Below are 21,358 nucleotides of genomic sequence, written 5' to 3'. Positions count from 1 at the left end.
CGCCGACAGCTAGAAAACTGCTGTGTACCACAACGCCGAAATACATTATCCCCGAAAAATGTCATTGCAGGACTGCCACAAAGGTTAGGTTAGGTAAGGTTAGGTACACAAATTCATTCAGTTGTTTTTCATTTTGCTCCTGTGGCCCCCTCCCCGCAGCATCATTTTTCGGCGTTACTGTATTTCGGCGCTGTGGTACACAGCAGTTTTCTAGCTGTCGGCGTTGCGGTCAATGTGGCATTCGGCGTTATTATACGTTCGGCGTTGTGGTAACGACCCGATGCGAACTACCTGCAGGAGGAGGAGCTTCGTGCGTCATCTCGAGTTGATCCAGAACATGTTGGTCGTACGCCATTGTGTGACATGCAGAAAACATGAACAACGGACTAACAAAACATGAATACACAAACACACACACGCAGAGAAAACCTACCCAAAATCAGCCGATGTCAAATAACGTTTGTCGTCTGTTGTTCAGGTTTTTCTCTTGTTACACACAGTGTAAGCTAGAATATATATATTTTTTTAAATACATGCATGACATAATGTTTCAAATTAATATTTTCCACTGCAAGAAGTTATGATTATTAAATATAGCATAGGGATAGGAAAAATTCGCGGGTTCATTTCGCGACAGGCTAAAATCCAAATAGTTACACCTCAGTGCTGCCTCTGCTATTGGCTCACAACTCACCTGGATGACTCTGGGCCAATTAGAAACGCCCGACCAATGCTTTATCGAATCACAGGCTGCTACGTTGAACGTCTCACAAGACGGCAGCCAATGGGTGGGTGGCATTTGACCGAGTGTACGTAGAACTATGGAGTTCATCCTGCAGGTCATTGAACCCGCGAATTTTTCCTATCCCTAATATAGGTCAATCTCAGTGTTATACTGTATCGGCATTGCTATTTTCTAAAGAGTCTGACAAATATTGGAGTTAACATTTTTGACGTGACAACGTCTAATAAATCGATGAACGCCGGCTGCATGCACGAAAAAGTGTCCCGTAACGCACATTGTCCCACTACGGATGTGTCCCGTTACGCTCATTGTACGCATGCGCCGTACTCCCACTCGATTGGAACAACCATCGATTTGACTTTTCAATCATGTTTTCGTCGTTTGAATTATTAATATTATATGATTTAACGATCGTCCACCGATTTTCAGCACAATCGGTTCGGTTATTTAAAATTAATGTTGAATTTAATTTTCAAATACGTTTTTTAACGAACAATGGTGTATTACAGTTACACATAATAATTCAAATTACACCCGGGATCTTTTGCACAATGCTTTAATAAGATTGTAACACATTATAAATAAGTTTGGTGTATTTGGGATGCGTATTTGTTATAAAATCGTATTATAAAAACTAAATAATATTATTCCCCTACCGTGCTGCAATATACGGTGACGGACGCGAACCGAATGAGTCGTGCTCTCTAGCAGCTGCCGCGGGAACCAGGCACTCGTTAATACATATTTTCCTTTGTTTATTGCGAGGGGCATTATTATTAATGAATTATAAATAAAATTTCGTGCCCGGGGCCACAATTGCATATCATTTTGAGCACTGGAATACATAAAACCGTAAAATATTCTCGACGAATTTTAATATGTGGTTTTGATCGCTTATTACAACAACAATTTTGGCAATAAAGGATAATTATTCTTGCATTTTAAAAATCTGATTACTAGTATAATTTCAAGTATTTATTCTTTTATTATTAAAAAAAGTAGCTTCTGTCGGCGAGTGCAGTAATAATAGGTTATGTTACAATTGACTAAAAAATTATGGTGATTGATATAATTAATGATAGATATTTGACTACAGTTTATTTATATGAAGACTTGTTCATAATTATATTTAAACTTTATAACTAAACGCCAGTTTTTAAAATTAATTACAAGTCATCTACACGTGAACTGTTTCGTCGACTGTTTATAAAGTGAAGTGAAAAGTTAATGTGGTTTTCATTGCTTATTACAACAAAAATTTCGGCAATAAATAAATAAATCTGATTACTAGTATAATTTCAAGTATTTATTATTTTATTATTAAAATAAAAATGATTCAATTTTATTCATAAAAGTATGCAATCATTTCATCAATGTTTTGTTATGACGTTGTCACGTTAAACTATCGTCCGTAAACCGACTTTACAGACAACCATTTTTTTTGTATGACTGATGCTTCTGTATACATCTACCATGTATCTTTTCTGAGTTTCTACAGCTGGAAAGAGCGTGCGCGGACTTTCGTTGAGCGGATTGGGGGAGGCGTGAGTGTGTGAGTACAACCATTTTGTCCGTTGTTTGATTTTAAATTATTTCCTTTTGTTGGCAGGAATTATACGATTTCTTAGGATTTCGCGGGGAGGAGGTTGTTATTCTCTCTCCCCATCACCCCACGCGTACGCCCTTGACAACTGGGACATGCCTACATAGTTACTTATATTTTCAGCGGTCTCATTATTCAAACATTTCTAAATAAAAACCTGGTATTGGTATAGGTAAACAAAGGCAAAAAAACAATCCAACATGAAAAGAGTTTGGAGGTGTTATATTACGCCAAACCTTTATTGTTTAAGCATCTTACCAAAATTTTAAAATACGAAAATATTATAGCGAAGAATGAATTAAAGTTAGGCAAATAGGAGTTATTGTGTAGCGAAAAATTTGTTGATTCCCATTTTCTTCTCTAATGTGAAGTTTTTATGAAACATTTTTTGAAACTAATATTGTTTTATAAAAATATGAATGCTATAAAGCATACAGATACTACTTGTAAAGCAATTAAACAACGCTATAGTTCGAAATCCAGAGGGATTCCCGAAACATTAATAATAATGTGAAAGTTCATGACGGGAGAGATACAACAGCAAGAAAAATAAAGTTTCTGGAAATAAATAAAACACGTTAAAAAATATGTAAATATGATGAATGTTTACGTAGGTTACATATTGAGTTAAGTTCATTAATTAATATTTTAATATATGTATCAATGAAAAACTGACTTCAATATTGTGTTAAATTGCCCACTTACAAGAAAGTCATGTGTACGGATCAATTTCAGTCGTATATTCTGGCTCGCGTAACTTGCCTCAGAATGACAGTTGTCATAAGTACTTATGAATTCTTACGAATCCTTCTGCCACTGTTGTTCTGTAAACAGTGTTTGTAAACGAACTTTAGGTGATATAGTCAGTGTTCGTGAAAAAAGTGTGTTGCTTTGCAAGTGTTAGTTGGGGAATGGGTATCTCTGGTACTTGACACAGACGATACGTCACACCAATAATGAGGAACGGTGAATAGAGATGTGAAGTTTTCCTGACAAGTATTTTTGGGAGTATTTTCCAACGAGTTATACTTTCACAGAAACATACAAATAAATCGTATCAACTTTGTTATGCAAACAGAAACAAACAATAAAGAACACATTTTGTCTTTCTTTACTACCCAATGGCTTACTTATTTATGATTTGAGTAGAACCAATCTGCATAAAATAAATTACCGTATATCCTGTATCAACCTATCTTCAATTTTTTAAATCTATGCTGGCAAAGGAAAATCTTCAAGGAAAATATGATTGTTCTTATTCTTTTTTTTTTACCAAGACACGTTCTCTCTCACATCTCTAATGGGAATTCTTCGCGAAACGATATCCACACCAGCTGTGTGTTAGAACTTCGTAGCATTACCTGTGTTTCGTGGTTGGCTGAGTCTATTTCAGGTGCATGCCTATTGTCAGAACACCAATCACACAGCCCTCCAGCGCGGAAGCAAAGCAAACACGTCCTGAAATGGCCCGGCCAAATATGGCAATGGCTTCTCTTGCAGACGGCAGCCGATTGCAAGGTAGCGCGTCTAATGAGCGAACATATTGTTTTCGAGAAAAATACGTGGTTCCTTCGTGCCATTGGAAGGGTTTTTTTTTTATTTGATGAACTGCGACCGCAGTTATGAGATCGCCTCTCCGTGGCAAGCCTGGATGTCTGCAGACGTGCGCTGCACGGTCACGTAGTCTCGTAGTCTCGGGGCGTGGGAGTGGTCTGCTGGCGGCGTCGGCGGAGGCCCCCCATTGTTATGCACGTGTGTCGCTCCTCATCGCGTTGGCACTCACCCGTGATCGCCCTCCTCCTTTTCTTCTCTGCTTCTCTCTCCTTTCTCTCCCGTGTCCGTGCGTTGATCTCTGTCGCCACGGTCGAGGCCGCCCTCTCTTCCCCCCTCCCCCTCCTGTCCGGTGCGTCACGGACAAGCACGAGGGGTCGCCGGCCAGGCTTGTCCGTCAAAGAGCACTCGCCGAAGGCGAACAGTCCTTTTTACGCACCCAGCCAACGTTTCGAATCACCCGCTGTAGATAGCACCACTGTAGCGAACCAGTCTTTTGAAGATTCATAGATCGCGTCGGTATTCATGATGAAATATCAGATGAATATTTTTCTCCCTCAACTAAAAGTATAAATGGTAAATGTCAGTAAAAAAATAAACTCGAAATAAAATATTATTTATTGTTATTGTATGGCTTTTTTTTAGTAGTAATGCGTTTTTCAGGATTTTGTTGCCATGTTTGTTCCAATTGTGAATATACTTAATTGTGAACTTATTGTTTAATTTAATAGTTTGGAGTGAATTATTGAATTTATTTAAGTGAAGCTTATTTACAACCGATCATACATATAGGGTGGCTTTATCACCTGGTCGCTTACATGGTTAACTGAGAAAAATAATATTATCAGCTGTAATTGCGTCCATATTTTTATAATAAAATGAGGAACACTTTTCAGCGTACTGAAATTTTAGAGAGCATTCTACACGTAAGAATTTGGCAATAAACAAAACACGGTTTTTTCATTCATATTAATAGTCTACCAGGCGACGGGTCAGCGGTACACATTGTGGAGGGAATCTTATAAGGTACAGCTATGCTTGGTATGCCGCAGAAGGCACACACCGCAACTAAGCACAATACACAATCTGTACCGGCTGCGAATATTCACACATAATATTGTAGTGTGGCTTCCACGGAGCTTTAACACAATCTAGCCCATGAACACTTACGAATGAGGGAAGAGACGCAGACGTTATATTTGTAGAAGGCTACGCTGTTCTTGTTTTATTGTACGCCTCTCGCAATGAAAGCAACTACCACATGCTAAGTTTATAAACACGAATAATCAAAATAAGCTCGGGGTAGAAACTGTTTTCTGTTAGTGACGTCTTGCGACTTGCGTGCTTTATAAGCGATCGTAATTTTCTTGCGCTTTTATGCTTATGTTACGGTGTTGCGTTCCTTGCTTATTTTATTAACCCAGCCCATGCCCTAATTTATATATTAGGGGATACCCGTATAAGTTAGAACCATTATAACTTAGAATTCTTGAGGGAAAAAAACCCCACATAAATTAGAACTTTCATAACTTAGAATATTCTATCTTGTGTGTTTTTAAGTTACCTATATATCTCTGAGTTGTGTGTTTTCAAGTTATGACAGCTTTCCATACATTCAAGTGTTTTCAAGTTGCTCGTTGCTCAAGGTTCGCTCGTCATTAATATTGCCGTTATTGTAACTTTATAAATGTTGTAGCTTCGGTTTGTATATAGATACATATATTATACACACCATAATGTACATATTGACGTGGGCTGTCGTGAATCGAACCATTTATTACCAAGAACGTGAGTTAGTCTAGCGTCTAACAATCAAGCCTGTAATGAATCCTGATGGATAATAAGTTGACATTCGCGAAATTATGCAAAAAATTCTAATAAAATATTTAAAATAAAATTTTGATATGTTAAAGTTTATCACTTTTGTATAAGCATTTATTAATTTTTTTTCCCCTTTCACCTAAATTGTATTTGTATCTGGGACTCCTTTGATATATAAAATAATCTGACACATTTTGATACGTATATGGTTCAAATACGTGCTAGTTAAGGGGTCAACCTTGTCAGGGGTTAATGAGGCGGGATGATAAGTGCGAAGCTCGCTGGTGTTTCTAGCACGGTGTCGCCTGTAAAGCGCAAAGCTGTGGATTGGGCTGTGCGGTAACCATAACATATGGTGGAGAAATGATCATAAAGGTGTAATGCAATAATCTGTACCGGGTGTTGCATGCCTTAAAACTATTCTGAAAAAACGCGTTTTTAGCAATTTTCGCTCTTTTAAAAAGGCTCTTTTGAAAAATCCGGAAACAGACTACTCATCAATTTAGCAGTAATCGCGTGGTTTTTTCCTGAAACTCTGCGCACCGAATGTGTGCCTAGGTATAGGCGGGGGGCCGCCGAAAGATCGCTAGAACGGTTTAGGAATTTTACTGATGTACCAGCCGTAGCGGAAATGAGTGCGGTTTTTTTTTCTCCCACGGCTAGCTCTGTGTTTGGTTGATGACGTAACCCGGCGGGAGAACGCTCGCTCCAGGGCGAACGGGAAGAGAAATAACGGCATTAAAAAAAAGAAGAAGCAGCGACACTGCGGGCGGCTTTGTCCGCCTCGGCTGTGATGTGCCGACCGCGAGGCGCCGACGTGAAAGTGACGGATGGCCCGCGAGTCGTCTGCTGCAAGTCGCGGCCCGGCGGGTCCCGCCGCGGGCTCCGGTGACGTAACCGCTCCGCGGAGTGCGCATGCACGCACGTCTCTATAAACACCTGAAGGGCTCCCCTACTATTTTTTAAAACATTGTGCAAAAGATCCCGGGTGTAATTTGAATTATTATGTGTAACTGTAAAACACCATTGTTCGTTAAAAACGTATTTGAATATTCAACATTATTTTAAATAACAGTACCGATTGTGCTGAAAATAGGTGGACGATCGTTAAATTACATAATATTAATAATTCAAACGACGAAAATATTATTGAAAAGTCAAATCGATGGTTGTTCCAATCGAGTGGAAGAGAGATGCCATGCACCGGGGCACACGTACGGTGTGCAGAGTTTCAGGAAAAACCACGCATTTTTTTTTAAAAAAAAAACTGTTTTACATATTTGAGTGGGGTCCGTTTATGAAAAGCATTAAAAATACGCTGAGAATTGAACAGTAGTTCTGTTTCAAAAAATTCGTTTTTTAGCCGTGTTTTTAGGAGAGTCGAAATGGTTAAAACGTTAAAACGCTTGTTTTTTCAGAATACCTCTTTTAGCCACGAAATTCCTGGTATTGAAACCACTCAAGTCTTGTGTTATACCTTTATCTCAATTTCTCCGCCATATAATGTTATGGTCACCACTCAAATCTCATAGTTGCCCTATGCTCGACAAGAAGACTGCGTGCCAGTCCACAGCATTGCTCTTAGAGGCGACACCACGCTAGAAGCACCAGCGAGCTTCGCACTTACCATTCCGTCTCAAACACAAATACACCATTGAATGGGCGGGCCTCTTAATTTAATTTTCACTGCTTATGAGTCCTTAAAATTTTCTTGAATTTTGCTATGAATACTGTAATACTGTACTCTGGTAGCAATCCAAGTTTCGCACGCGCTATTTGCGAGTGTTTACGATGACGTATGCGTAGCGCATAAACTACTCTTTGTGCCTGCGTGTCATTGGTTAATGGTGAAGAAGAAGGTTTTCATAAGTTTAATTTTCTGATAATATTATATAATATCTTATTGTGAACTACGATTCAATTCAATTTTTTTTTTTTTTCAATTTCAGAAGTTCTTTATTCTGGTATTATCATGCACGTGCACTTTACATAGGTACATTTGACATGCTAGCACATTGTGCTCTTTTGCCATTGATAAATACATTGATAATTTAAAGGTAAGTGAACATTGGTTATATATAATATTTACAGGTTTACAGTAGTTTTAGAATGATAGTTATTGAAGGAAAAAGTTTAAAAAACCTTCATTATGTGTCCGGAGCCATTGGCTCAATGTCATTAATGCTAACTTTGTCCACATCTCTGAATACATTTAATTTTTCCTTTTACATGGTATTACACTAAGAATATATATTTACATTATTTTACATATATTTACACTTTCACTTTCACTGTCGCTATGGTTGGCTACGATGAGAAATACAATTTTTTTTGCATATTTATGTATTGTTGGATTCATTTTAATGCCAGAGCAACTAACACATTTTTAAATATTTAATTATGTATAAATATACGGGTTTTTAACTGGCAAAAAACATTGAATATTTTACATTTTATGTTTTGAGATATTTTTATGGTAATGAAACGTGAATACCAATGAAATAATTATCAGTTTTAAAGCATGTGTGATTTACTGCATCGTTTGTGTCGATTAGATGAAGTTTACATTTAAAAAAAAAATTTTTCTCGGTATATGTCCATGATGCTGATGGTCAAGAGAACGTTTCACGTGTTTCTAGGCGCCGTAGAGGATGGCCGCAGAAATTCTTGCTGCGCTCTAATGGGCGTAACTGGAGCATGTCCTACTGCTTCGTGTGAAACACGTCGTATTGTTCTTTCCGCCACTGTCTTCTGGTAAAAAGGTAAATCGAACGAAAAAAAATTTCTTTCGTACGAAACAGTATTTATAGGATGCGATATTGAAAGTAAAAATAAATATGCATTTATATTTTTTTATATTTAAAACTCCTGTTCCGTTTCGATGCTAGAGCTGCTTCAAGGTTTACTGACAGTGTTTGAAAAGTCTGAATTGTTTGTAAGCGTTCTTGTAAGGACTGCCCAATCTGTCGCCAAAATATTTTATGTTTAATTTTGAGATAAAGTATCACAAGTTACAGTGACTCAGTTTGCGCTCCTCGAGTTACGCGGCAAACCTCGAGGCGGTATTCAAACTCGCCCCACACCTCGTGTGCAATGTGTCGGCGGCGGCGGACTCAACTGGCACTGTGATTCGCGGTCTCAGATCCGGCATAGTTAGTGGCAGAGGTGGCACGAACCAGGCCCCCACATCATTCTGTGGGCCCCGTGGCAGAAGATCGCAAATATTACTGGAAGATACTCCTGACGATATAGAATTATTTGTTCATAATGTAACTGCATTAATAATTGAATTATTTGAAAAATACTCTAAAATTTTTGCACCCCAAAAGCCCTGAACATCCTTGGTGGGATGATGAACTTGAGAAACTAAGGATCAAACTTAAAAATTTAAGAAGAAAATTGAAACAGATGTGGACTCATGAAGTAATGCACACACTTAAAGAAAATTATAAAGATACGAAGAAAAAATACAAAATGTTAATTAGAGAAAAAAGAAGATCATCTTGGCTTAATTTAGTTACCAAGAAAGGAAATGAAGATCCTTGGGGTGTAATATATCGATTATGTGCTGAGAAGAATAAGCTTCCTACAGAAATACCAGGCCTTGTTGTTGATGGATTACAGATATGCTCTATATCAAAGAATTTAAAAATTATTCTGGATGGACTTCTACCGGATGATTGTTCTGCAGACGAGGATGAATTATGCAAACAGAAGAGGGAAGAAATGAATCAAGTTCCTGCTACTCTTCCCATACCTGAGTTTACAATACAGGAGTTAAGGAAAATTATAAAGGAGCTAAAGCCGAAGAAAGCACCTGGACAGGATAATGTAACTGTAGAAATGCTCTGGAGAGTATATACTAGAATGGAAGATGTATTGTTGAAAATGTATAATAGGGCCTTGTTCCAAGAAGTTTTCCCCAGTGCCTGGAAAAAGGGTTTATTGAAAGTCATATACAAAGGATATGGGAAGGACCCTTCGCTGGTTAAATCTTACAGGCCTCTTACTATGTTACCCATTTTGGGTAAAATATATGAGCGCCTAATAAGTAAAAGACTACATGCTTATTTGGAGAAAGTTCATGGTTTACATAATCGCCAATACGGATTTCGCAGAGGTAAAAGTACAGAGCTGGCTCTGATGGATGTGCTTTCTACAGTTGAATCAAGCTCATATGAATATATAATGGGAATAACAATCGACATATCTGGGGCCTTCGATAATGCTTGGTGGCCCCAGATTATGTTTCGATTGAAGCAACTGAGGTGTCCCTCAAACATTTATAAAGTGATACTTGATTTCTTATGTGATAGAGAATGTACATGTCAACAGGGACACATAGTATATAATAAGACATTAACCAAAGGCTGTCCTCAAGGCTCAGTCCTTGGTCCACTTCTTTGGAATGTGCTATTTGATCCACTTCTTAGAGAAGAGTTACCAGAAGATTGTGTCATATATGGATACGCTGATGATGGATTTTTATTAATCCCTGCTAATTCAAGATTCATGCTAGAAAAGAAGTCTGAAGAGGCTTTAGGTATTGTTTACCAATGGGCAACTGCTTCTAAACTAAAGATTGCTCCAGAAAAAAATGGAAGGTATTTTACTCAAGGGTAAACTTAGTGTTAATAGACCTCCCACAGTTCGCTACGAGGGACGTGTTGTAAGAATTAAACAACTTGTTAAATATTTGGGAGTACAGATTGGGACTGGATTCCGATTCCACGAGCATATCAAGTACATAACGAAGAAATCTGCAATATTATTCCACCGATTACGATCTACTACACCTGTTAATTGGGGCTTAAACTATAAGACCCTAGAGATTATTTATAAAGGAGTTTATGTGAGTATTTTAACATATGCAGCTGGTGCTTGGAGTCGCATTGCTTGTCAAGTTCATCCTCGAAGAACTTTATTATCCAGCCAACGAACTGTACTTATTGCTATAACTAAATCTTATAGAACAATTTCAACAGATGCACTCCTAGTTATAGCCGGACTCATACCCATTGGCCTAGTTATATATGAACGTGGGCAAGTATCCCAGTTAAATAGGGATAGGAAGATCTCTGTGGCAGAGAAGAAGGAACTTCGGCGGAATGTTATATCAAGATGGCAGGAAACTTGGGACTCCTCAACAACAGGAAGACATACATACAATATTATACCTGACATTAACGCAAGACTTAAATGTCGGTGGATCACACCGGACTATTATGTATCGCAATTTCTCAGTGGCCACGGAAATTTTAAAGCAAAACTCTATTCACTCGGATTAGTACAGTCACCTCTTTGTCAGATTTGTGAAGTAGAAGATACAGTACTGCATGTTTTAAATCAATGTAAGAAGACAGAAGATATCAGAGAAAACTATACTCAAGAATTACTGACACTAGGATATGACTTTCAAGATCTTCGAAGTCTTATCCATAATAAGAATTCTTTTGAAATTTGGAGAAACCTAGTAACAGAAATGGGGAAACGGTTAGAAGAATTTGACCGGTGGTATGCATCTGTGGAAACGGACAGCGATGAAGATTGACTGTAAGAAAATTTTAGAAGAATTTCTCTCCAGTTGATTTATGTGATAAACATTATGAAGATAAACTCTAAATATAGATGAAGAAAATTTAGTTCTGGTTATGGAATATAATTAAGGTTTTTGAAGCAAGAAGGAAAATTTGTTCACTTTCATGATGTGATAAATATAATAGTCTAAAACCCATTTTTAGGTGAAGAAAATATTTATTATAATTTTTGGTGATGGCATATATTCAGAAGATTCTGAAGAAAGAAGAAAATTTTTGTTTAATAATATTTATTTTGTTTACTTTAACATTTATTTGGATAGAGGAAATTAATCTTACATGAAGATATATAATATGCATATAACATTAACTATGGGGACAAGTCAATATAATCTCTCACTAACCCCGATAAACCTTTTGAAAATAAGTTAATATAAAGATTATATGATTTGAAGATAAAACTATTACTAGATTGATAAATCTCCTATTATACCCTAACAGGGATTACATATAGGAACGAAGCAATAGAAATATGCCTTTATTATTTATTGGAGAAATCTGTGGGCCCCGTTGCTAGAGGTCATTATGTCTCCCCCCCCCCCCCCCCCCAAATGGTTTTTATACTAAAAAGATTTTTAAAATTTTTTGGCTTCTATGTACTATATTGTTTTAGTCATATTAATTCTTAACATTAATCACAATTATTTTCCAAACACACATTGAAACTAGTTTTAAGTCAGTGTTTAGATTGTCAACGTAAATTTATGTTGAATAATGGCAAATAAATGAGTGTAACATGGTGTCACGTCGGATGTTGGTGGTTTTGTTACTCACAGTTGTAGAATCAGACACGTTCTGTGTTCCGAATCATATTACTCTGGTGTGATATTTCGTCGGTAACTGAAATTAGGCCTGATTGTTTAATTGTCTTCTATGATTTATTTTAAAATTATGTACCTTTTTTTGTTTTGATTTGTTTCTTCTTTCCTTCGCAGGGCCCCTAGACTCACCCCCCCCCCCCCCCCCTAGATCGTGGGCCTCGTTGCCGCAGCAACGGTAGCACCGGCCATGTGGGGGCCCTGGCACGAACACCTTGTCCTTGACATAACCACACTGATATAAATCGCATGGGGTTGAGTCTGGTGATCGCGGTGGCTCCTGCCAAACGCCGCATCGTCGACACCTGCACGACAGAGCCATCTCCCCGATCAGAGATACGTGTGTAGGTGTTCCCTCCATGTTGCACTACAGTTACTGGCTCCGTTTCCGCCAACTAAAGCAAACACCAACTCTTCTGCTGTGCGGTAGGCGCCATCATAAACACTAGCTGCTTATAGCGGAGGCAACCTGCAACAAACGAATCAGAAACATCTGCAAAAAAAAAAAACTTTCAGGTATTCTCTATCGACTGAAAGAAGTTTTAGATAAATCGTCCACACCGTTTAGTTTTTATGATTTTTTTTTTTGAATATGTACTGATCATTTGTGCTCATCCTGTAGTTTGTTTCGTTTCACTAAGACGTTTTAGTTTTCAAACTGTGCCCTTGGCGTCATACAATTCTTGCAATGTATGTGGAGGATAGAGAAATATTGCGGGTATCTTTAATTACATAAATAACACCTAAGCACGCACACCTTCGGGTGTTGCCCTATTCCACTTTAAAAAAACAACTAGCGCAGTAGGAGGCACGTTGGCGTCCTGGGTTCGAATCCTGGGTAAGACATGAGTGGGAATTTGTAATCGTCAAAATTTGTCGCGAAAACGTAAGTCAAAGAAACAGTCATTTAAAAAAGGGGGGGGGGGGGGTTGTTTGTCTCATTGGAGATTAAAATTCACGAATGAGCCAAACAAAGAAAAAAGTGAAATTTAACAAGAGGCTAGATCTTCTGGCTGGTGAGCTGAAGTTCTCAGTTCGATTCGCGGTTGAGTAGGGGATTGTTTATTCACTTGTTGAAAATTTTATTCCCTAAATCTCGAGTCGCCCCTCAAATCCATACTGCGAAAGACAGATTATTCTTAAGGCTTTGAATCCTTGCTTCTTTCCTAGGTGCTAAACCAATTAGGGTGTATTAGGAGAATGCGCTATCTTATCTGTGATCTTAAATTCTGATTCTTCACTACTGGGTTTCTTAAGGCCTTTGGATTTCTATCACCGTAATTTATTGCTTCAGACTTATTGTTAATTTTTTATGTATTTTTAATGTATGCATATATACATAATATATATACACACACACATACATAATAGACAGCACAAGCACACACGTAAGACAACGGAGAAACCCCGTAGAATCATTTCGCCCAATACGCGTTCGTATTGGCCCCGTGGTGATGGCTGGGGGAGTCCATCAGTCTCCTGGCCAATCAACCCATCAACATAATAATAATCGTCATCGTTATCAGGACAAATATCACTGAGATGGATATTTTTTGCTATTCGGTATTTTTACGAATCCATTACATGACCACTCTGAAGCCGTTTAACCTCGAAATCCAAGACAGCTTAAATGACAACGACCGCAAAAATCTCGTGTCAGTGCTCCAGTGTTTTTATTATTATTATTTTGTATGTGTACTTTATTTTAGTATCGTCAACGAATTTTAATCTTGTCCTTGCCTAAATCTGTTTATCACAACTTGGCGTGATGGGAAAAGAAAATGCTTGTTTCGCAAGGAAAACAGTGTCGTGTGTGCTTTGAGCGCGAGGACCGAGAGTCGTCGAGTCTTGACTGCACCGCCGCTTCGGAGGTTTATTTATTTAGCTCTTGCCCAACTCGCGGTGTGGTTATGTAAGAACTACTCTTTGTCTTCGCACGTTCAAATGAAAAACACGCCTTCGTGAAACTCGACGTCTTGCTGTTGGTGTAGCGGGGATCAATATGTATGTGGGTCGTTGGTTCAGTTTCGTCTATGGCTTGGGGGGGGGGGGGGGGGGATGTGTGTTCTTTTGTCGAAAACGAAAGACGCGCGGACACTAAAAAAATATATATATATTGATGTGTCTCGTGTAAAAGAAAAAAAAGTGGCCGTGCGGTAACGTTTATCAAATTTTTAACTGAATATTCAAACGAGTCGGAAGTATAAGCTGCGTTGATTTATCGATTTAAATCCACGTCAGTTCTCTTTCGTTCGGTCTGGGCTGGCTGAAATCGCTTTTAAAATAAATGGCGCGTGTAATTTGATATGCGCGAGTGCAACTCTCTCTTCTACCTTCTACCAATATTTAAAAAAATCAAAAAAATAAAATACGATAGGAAATTGCTTGAAACTAATGGAATTTCGACTGCAGACCAGAAATAAAATTTATCCGCAATCACGGAAATTATTATTTTTTGTATTTTTTGTAACTCGCCTGTTGTTTCTACCGACTGCAGCGGGGCGAGGTGTAGTGGTAACACACTGCACTTCCTGACGACCCGCGCTGCAGTCCCGTGTCCGGCCATCCAGATAACGTTTGTGACGTGTTTCCTCGACATCACGCTAGGCAAATACTGGGTTGGCTCTCTGTCAACGATACGTTAAGGTAGACGATACCTTGAATTATTTTGCTTCTAATGTAGAAAAAACTTTTCGGACACAACATTTAACTGTTTATAAACACCCTATTTACACCATACAAGACCATAATTAAATGTTTTTATGAACTTAAACGTAGAATTTTATATCAGTGCTAGCATGTACTGAAAGCATGAAATATTGCTGTATATTTAATTTGTATGCAACCTTCTACTTAAAACATATTAAATCAATAAAAAATAAGTTTTTCCACAACCATTGAAACCTGAATTACTCAGGGTTTTGGGAAAATCTAATTTTAAGTCTCGCTCTCACAATCGAAAGAGTTGGTCATTTAATTGTCTTAGTTTTCCGTCTATAGCTTCCGCAGTGGTAATTATATTTTTATAAATTTTCTTGCAATTCCTTTATTAGCCAAAAATAAATTCTATTTTTTAACTTTAGTTTTATTTATTAATGTGTGGCTATGATTTTATAAGTAATAGATAAACATATGGATCTCTTTTATGTGCTTTAAACGATATTTTGCGACATATGGACGGTAGAGTAAATACCCGACAGCCGCTCATGGCACGTTTGGCAATTTAGATCATCGATTCGCCATTGCATGCACGATATCTCTTTGGCACGTGTTTCTCTTTTGCCTCCGGGAGACTCCGGTGTTACTCTTGCGCCTCCGGGAGGCGCGGGTGTTTCTATTTCTCCTCCGGGAGACTCCGGTGTTTCTCTGTCGCCTCCGGGAGACTCCAGTGTTTCTCTTGCGCCTCCGGGAGACTCCGGTGTTTCTCTGTCGCCTCCGGGAGGCGCGGGTGTTTCTATTTTGCCTCCGGGAAACTCCAGTGTTTCTCTGTTGCCTCCTGGAGGCGCAGGTGTTCTATTTTGCCTCCGGGAAACTCCAGTGTTTCTCTGTCGCCTCCGGGAGGCGCAGGTGTTCTATTTTGCCTCCGGGAAACTCCAGTGTTTCTCTGTCGCCTCCGGGAGGCGCAGGTGTTCTATTTTGCCTCCGGGAAACTCCAGTGTTTCTCTGTTGCCTCCTGGAGGCGCAGGTGTTCTATTTTGCCTCCGGGAAACTCCAGTGTTTCTCTGTCGCCTCCGGGAGGCGCAGGTGTTCTATTTTGCCTCCGGGAAACTCCAGTGTTTCTCTGTCGCCTCCGGGAGGCGCGGGTGTTTCTATTTTGCCTCCGGGAAACTCCAGTGTTTCTCTGTTGCCTCCTGGAGGCGCAGGTGTTCTATTTTGCCTCCGGGAAACTCCAGTGTTTCTCTGTCGCCTCCGGGAGGCGCAGGTGTTCTATTTTGCCTCCGGGAAACTCCAGTGTTTCTCTGTCGCCTCCGGGAGGCGCAGGTGTTCTATTTTGCCTCCGGGAAACTCCAGTGTTTCTCTGTCGCCTCCGGGAGGCGCAGGTGTTCTATTTTGCCTCCGGGAAACTCCAGTGTTTCTCTGTCGCCTCCGGGAGGCGCGGGTGTTTCTATTTTGCCTCCGGGAATCTCCAGTGTTTCTCTGTCGCCTCCGGGAGGCGCGGGTGTTTCTATTTCGCCTCCGGGAAACTCCGGTGTTTGTCGCCTCCGGGAGGCGCGGGTGTTTCTATTTCTCCTCCGCGAAACTCCGGTGTTTCTCTGTCGCCTCCGGGAGACGCGGGTGTATCTCTTGCGCCTCCGGGAGGCGCCTAGAGGGTGAGCGAGACGGCGCCGCTGTGGTGCGTCATGGCGCTGCTGTCGCGACTGGCAGTCCGCGTGTGCTCGTCACCTGTGGTACTGTCCTACTTGCGCACGTCCAAGGCCTCGGTATCTTCTGTGTTTCATTTCAACTTCTGTTTTTTGAACTTATACTTCTTTCGGCGCGTTATGAAAAAATTATGAGAGGAAAATTTTAAGATGCGCGCAATACTGTAACAAAAAATTAACAGGTTGAAGCTGCGCGCGGACCATGTGACGACATTTTCACATGAAGATGGCGGACCCACGTGTATGAACCTAAACCCACATTAGGGGACATACCAAACGTATTGGTGTGCCAAATGAAACTTTATGGTAGTGAATTTACCATGGAATTTATTTTGGTAAACTAAAATAGTTATAGTAAAGAGTAAATTCCAAGGTTTAAAAAAAACACATTTTTTGGTATTACATAAAATATAATACACATTTTCCTCGTAACCTTTTGTCAGAGCAGTGGTTATACTGCGCGGTCAATATGCTGAAGGGCCGTGGTTCAAAACTTGGCGGTAGGTTTTTTTTTTTTTTTTTTTTTTTTTTTACTTTTTTGAAGTTATACTTCTTTAGGCGCGTTATGAAAAATGATGAGAGTGAAATTTTAATATGCGCGCCCATCACTGTAACACAAATTTAACAGGTTGAAGCTGCCCGCTAAACCGCTCATTAAGTCTCGAAAAAAAAGCTACCAACAAAATAGAAATATAACCTCTATTAGTCGCGCATGTTGGCACGCTCGTCGCCTCTGATCACTGTTTTCATATTTATAATATTTATCCACATGTTTCTAGTTTCTACATTCACAACACGTGTTTTAGTTTCATACAAATGCGAATTATATATGTGCTAATAAATTATATTCAGTAGTGATTTAAATAGAATATTTTGATTAATATTTTTTACTATTCGTAAATATTAGTAACAAAAAATTGTGCCATTATATTTTTTCAAGTGCTCCAATATAATTGAGGTTAACTATCCGTATCTATTATTTATTGATATAAATTAAAATATTATTATTTAATATAATTAATACTAACTATTATTAAATTATTAGTGTTAAATATTTATTATTGGTTATTTAATATTTACAAAATAAAAAAATAAATTTAATAAATCATTTTATAAAAATAAATGAACAAATTTAATGAAAACTTTTTGTTAAAAATGAAAAGTGAATATTAAACTAAGAAAATAATAAATATTTAAAAAATGAATAAACTTAAATTAAATTTTAGAATTTATTTAATTTATTTATTTTCTTTAGAAATATTAAATAATCAATAATAAATATTTAAAATTAAGAATCATAATATTTAGTACAAATTATGTCATATATTTATTATTCTCTAAATTTTATTTATTTAATTATTTCAAATTTAAACTGATCTTTATTGACTGTGTTGACTATCTTTTTCCAGCCCTTTTATTATTTTATTGTAATTAATTATTTGCATGCAATTAAAAACTATTTTTAATGATGCCAAAGAAGTATAACTTCTCACGCGCGTACACAAGTGCAGGCACCCATTTTTTAAAATTGAGTTTGTATATACTGTTGTAACTCATATACGTGCACTATTTCATTTAAATATTAATTGTTTAGTTTTTGTGTATGGATTTTTTATGAAATAATTTTTTACTTTATCTTGTATTAAAAATTTTAACTTTATTAATTCTGATGTAAGCTTGCTTAAGTTATTTTTTATTTGTTAATTGTACTACAATTTTCAAAATATTTACATTCGTCAAAATACCGCACGAGTTTAAAGTGACTATGCACTCACACATAAGCTAACTTTTGTGAGCGCTAATTTTCGTATTTAATTTACTGAATTATTGTCAAAGTTTTTTTTTAAAGGAGACTAAATTAAATAAATAAAATTACATATATTATTTTTAAATTTAATGTCTTTGTAGATTGCATAACCTGGAGCTTACGCTGAATTTCATTTTGGAATGGCCGGGGGGGTGGGGGGTGGGTGTTACAACCACTTTGCCCGCTGTTTGCTTTAAAATTATTTCCTTTTGTTGGTGGAAATGTCGGCCCTGAGTGTAACTACATTTATTAAGTTAACCACCTTTGCAATAGCTTTTCAAAATAAACAATTTTGACACAACACATCAGATGATAGAACAAATAGTGAAAGGTCTTTAACTCGTCACGCTCGGGACTGCTGCCAATCGGGACTAGCGATCATGCCGGATCATCGAACGTCAATATAGTGTCCACTGGAGTACCAATGAAAATGAAATCCGCTGGAAAGCAGGAAAAACTGTACTGAAGTACAAACCGAAATAACGATAAACTGAGCGAACTGAAGACGCCGACAGTGCAGTGTTGCGACATTTCGGCCAAGGTGAACAAACAGCCTGGAATGCGCCCGAACACATCTTAAACGCGAGCGACTCGAATGGTGCCGGATTACAGAACGTGCCAAACTGAAATATGCTAGAAAACAAACCTAGACTCAAATTAAATGTTCAAGAACAAGAGTTAAAAAGTAAACTCCGGCTAAAAGCTAATTTACACGTTAATCTAAATTAAGTATAGGCATACACCTGCTGCAGTTAAATAAAAAAAAAATACACGCTTCCAATTAATAAAAAAAGAAAATGGGTTAACTTTTATGAAGTATGTACCCCTAGAAATGATCATGTTAGTTGGGTATTGAACATATTTTTTTCAGCTTGTGTTAGAAGTTTGCTAAGTTTTTTTTTTCCGTTTGCAGAGCTTAATTTTACTTGAGTATGTTTTTCACTGCGGGAACGAATTCGTTACTGTCAGTTTTTTTTTTTCTTAAATTGTGAATCATTGGTATCCTTTACATACAGTGGGCGTTCTTACAACGGCATTTTTCTGTTTGGTATATACTGTATGTAATCCGGCACCGAGCGGGCCGCTTGCGTTGGGGCTTTTCCGCGGATGAACTTGGCGTCTGTTGTCGGGTCTGGCCGCCAGGTGCGCCGCTAGTCGCGCTCACTGTTCCTCAGTCTTATCTCCTGATATGGTCTGAATCACGGACCTACGTCATACAAGAAATTGTTTAAACAATATCGGCCTATGTTAAATTTTTTATGGCCATAGAACAGCTCATTACAATTGGTTTTTAATACAGTTGTACTCTGTGTGTTCATCCTTCTTTGTCCGTGGCTTACCTACTTCATATATCTGTGTGTGAATTTTGTAATTTTATCATATTTCGTCTTATATTGGCAACGAATGACTTGAAAACACTGATATCCGTTTTAGTATGCGTATGCCTATGCTTGATTTCGAGTTACGTAACATGAATTATTTTTCTATTTAGCTTTTATCTTGTTAACATGTAGTTAGAATTCAAATTTCTGTTTTTTAATTATCTTACCTACTTTATCATAAAGTCTAGTGAACGCTTTGTTTGCTTTCTGTTTTTTCATTTTTACAATTATATTGACACAGTATTAAGTAAATGCGAATTTGAATGCAAGTCGGCGTCGTTGGTATGCGTGATTTTTATTTGTTTCATAGGTTGGTATTCAAAATTAGAATTAGTTCATGGGGAGGGGCATGTGTATAATGACTAAAGCGAGTTGGTTCTGCAGACTGCCGTAGCGAAGCACGGGTGCACCAGCTAGTAAATAAATAAATACATTTCTGTCAAATCTAGATAAACTTTTAACATCCCGGCGACATAGCTAATCGATTACTGCTGGTCTCCCGAACATGCCCTAGCAAAGAACTTGCACTGCGTTCACGTTTTTAAAATACACCTTAAATCCTGTTGTAACGATGACAACGTTAAAGGGTTAGTTTCTTAAATCATTTTGTTTCTTTTGTATTTCGTGTTTTTGCACACTAGAAAAAAAAATTTTCATTGCAATGACGATATTTAATTGTTCATAAAAGTTTTTTCTACTAAAAATGCCTTAATGTTTTTTTAAGAAGCTAAAGGTAAATTTTCATGTCAGTCCTAGTATACGGAAAACATTCAATCATGAGGCACGCAGCTTTGGTTTAACCAATCATATGTATAATTCGTTTTAAAAATATTTATTAATTTATGAATGATTTAGTAAAAAATAATTTTTTTAGACTGTATATCACGGGATTTCATGATTTCCGTACAGGCTGGGACTGACATATAAAAAAAATGTTGCTTTTACGTTTATTAAAAACCTTAGTTAATGGCTTGTTCAGTATTAAATGAAGGCTTTTTTATGAACAATTCAATGTAGCGGTATTACGAATTGTTTTTTTTAAATCTCGTACAGAGACGTGAAGTATCAGAAGCGAGATGAGTTCGGACGCAGCTTGTGGGCGGCGGGGGACGGTCCGCCGGATGCAGAGGCGACAGGCTCGGCATGGTTATGATGGGGGAAGGGGGGATGAATGACGGGGAGGCAGGGAGGGGCGACCCCAGTCTCCCCGAAGATCGCGGTCCGCGCCGCCCGCCGGATGTGCAGTGCCTGGCGCCCGCCTCCCAGGGGTGTCCCGAGCCTCCCAACCGCCGAGGCTGACACGTGGGTTTTTGACGTGACAACGTCTAATAAATCGACGAACGCCGGCTGCACGCACGGAAAAGGATGACTCATTGTCACTTTACGCTCATTGTACGCTTGCGCCGCATCTGTCTCTCTTCCACACGATTGGAACAACCATCGATTCGACTTTTTTCGAGGCACATTGAAACACTCCCATTCGTTTCCTACTTTTCCCATCATCGTCCTATCCTTAACAGAGTAACACAGATTGGAAGAAGTTAAATAGCAAACATGTATAAAAAGTTATAGTTAAAATAATCTCTTCGTTAAAGTAATAAACATATTTGAATTAATGAGTGCAAATAAAAGTACATTTATCATTTAAATTGTATATTTAATTTCACTCCTTC

General features: G+C 38.2%; 1 protein-coding gene across 3 annotated transcripts in view; it reads left to right on the top strand.

Moving 5' to 3' along the window:
- LOC134534785 (uncharacterized) overlaps positions 1-21,358 on the top strand; it is a 310,090-nt gene that overhangs the window by 178,529 nt on the left and 110,203 nt on the right. Inside the window, exon 1 of one of the 3 annotated variants that reach the window (XM_063373365.1) lies at positions 8,421-8,482. The exons of the other annotated variants lie outside the window; for them this stretch is intronic. The gene's annotated coding sequence lies outside the window, so the exon portion shown is untranslated. Of the gene's footprint in view, positions 1-8,420; positions 8,483-21,358 lie in introns of those variants that run through there. 3 annotated transcript variants of the gene reach the window in all.

Source organism: Bacillus rossius, chromosome 8, assembly GCF_032445375.1.
Source record: "Bacillus rossius redtenbacheri isolate Brsri chromosome 8, Brsri_v3, whole genome shotgun sequence".
Lineage (NCBI taxonomy): Eukaryota > Metazoa > Arthropoda > Insecta > Phasmatodea > Bacillidae > Bacillus > Bacillus rossius.
This window is presented reverse-complemented; position numbering and strand designations above follow the sequence as displayed.